The following is a 1,618-nucleotide window of genomic DNA, read 5'->3' on the forward strand; positions in this document are numbered from 1 at the left end:
GTTATCAGAGTTCTGGATCAGGAGACTTTTATCATCATGTCTCCTTCAAAATGGCGGCAGCGGATTCAAGATGGACGCCGGGGTCTAAGGCAGAGAAGTATTTTCGAAAAAGAGATAATTTTGAGACTGAAAAAGAACTTCCTCTGCCAAGCATTTCTTTCCTTTCATTCCCTCTGAGACAGAATTCGAAAATCACTGACGTTAGTTTAGGGGAAAATACTACAAGAAGCCAATAAAGGTTATTGGGTACACGCGCCAAGGACTTTTCGGAAAGGTTGGTAAGTGTAAATGACGTCTCGGGAGGATTGGCACCTCTTATTTACTGGTTTATAACGTCGTGTAACAAAGTATACCTTCGTTAAGCATCATGCACCGAGAACCGGTTTCGCAAAGCTACTGAGCGTGACGCGGTGTTGCAGCATTGCACGCTCAACATGACTGTTGTTCAGCGATGAGACAGCAACCGGTTTCAGGGACAAAGCAATGAAAGTCTGGATTCTTCGTCACGTTTAGATTCGTGAAGCTACAATTTTGAGAAAAAAAAGACTTCGTAAACTCTGTCGCAGTTAATTTACTGAGTTGCTTTGAGATATCTTATTCAAATAGCAATTGGTCTCATGAAGTATGATAAGGATGCAATATCTATGGATGCTATGCAGGTAGGTGCATTAGCGTTTATCTTTTTATTATTATTTTCAACAACGATCCAGAATTTCATATAGATTTAACACACGGTCGTAATCAGATTTTGGACGATGGGATTCGAAAAACAATTCTAATATTTTTATTTTTCAGAGACTTAGGTAAGAAGACATGACAACGGGCACATTATATACGGCGATTAATATATTTTCCAAAAAAAAAAAGTTCATCTTGGTCCATACATTTTACGGACAACATAACAAGAAAACGGAAAAGAAAATAGACAGAAAAATGTATAAATATAAAATCCTTGTAAGCACCACATGTACTCTAACACTATATTAACCACCATCAGCACCACACTCTCCCAGAACCATGCACATAAAAAAAAAAAACACCACATCATGTACAAGAAAAAAATCTATAAAGGTGAGCCAGACGCCACTACCTCAAGGCTTGTCGACGCCACTTTTGCAACGAGGTTAGCAACTCCTTCGCAACAAATTCCCCACCACGCGGCGGCCGGGGGTGTGAACGGGCGACCAATAATCAACACAGTCCCCGGGCGGCTTGGGGGCGGGTTTATATATACCTTTAGGCGGCGGCATGGGCGGCCGTTACGCAAGGAGTGGAAGGGCGGCCTGCGTGGCGGGACTGGATGTAAAGTAAGCCACCCGAACGGATTCCATTGGTGTTTCTTGGAGGCGGGGCGTATGTCGAAATCACTTTTGGAGCGAGGAAGGAGGAAGGGGGCGGGGGGGGGCTCTTCCTGAAGGGGAATCGCTCCTGGGGGAAATGAGGGGGAAAAGGCGAGAGAGATTCCCTCCGGGAGAATCGCCCAGGCTAAAGCGTGGACTTAGGTTGTCGAAAGGCCTTCCTCCTCGGTGATATCTTCTGCTCTTCCTTTGCAAGTAAAAGTAGAATAAAGGGAAATGCACGCTGATAGATCGTTCTTTCGCTATCATGTCCTCCCAGC

At 44.3% G+C, this 1,618-nt stretch overlaps 1 protein-coding gene across 1 annotated transcript in view; it reads right to left on the reverse strand.

Annotated features, from left to right (window-relative positions):
• The window catches only part of LOC119586218 (titin-like), a gene marked incomplete in the record, with an annotated part of 13,809 nt that extends 12,619 nt beyond the window's left edge, over positions 1-1,190 (reverse strand). The window contains 1 exon segment of the mRNA XM_037934921.1: positions 1,091-1,190.
• Positions 1,191-1,618: the final 428 nt, after the last annotated feature.

The sequence above is a fragment of the Penaeus monodon genome, chromosome 21 (genome assembly GCF_015228065.2).
Source record: "Penaeus monodon isolate SGIC_2016 chromosome 21, NSTDA_Pmon_1, whole genome shotgun sequence".
In the NCBI taxonomy this organism is placed as follows: Eukaryota; Metazoa; Arthropoda; class Malacostraca; order Decapoda; family Penaeidae; genus Penaeus; species Penaeus monodon.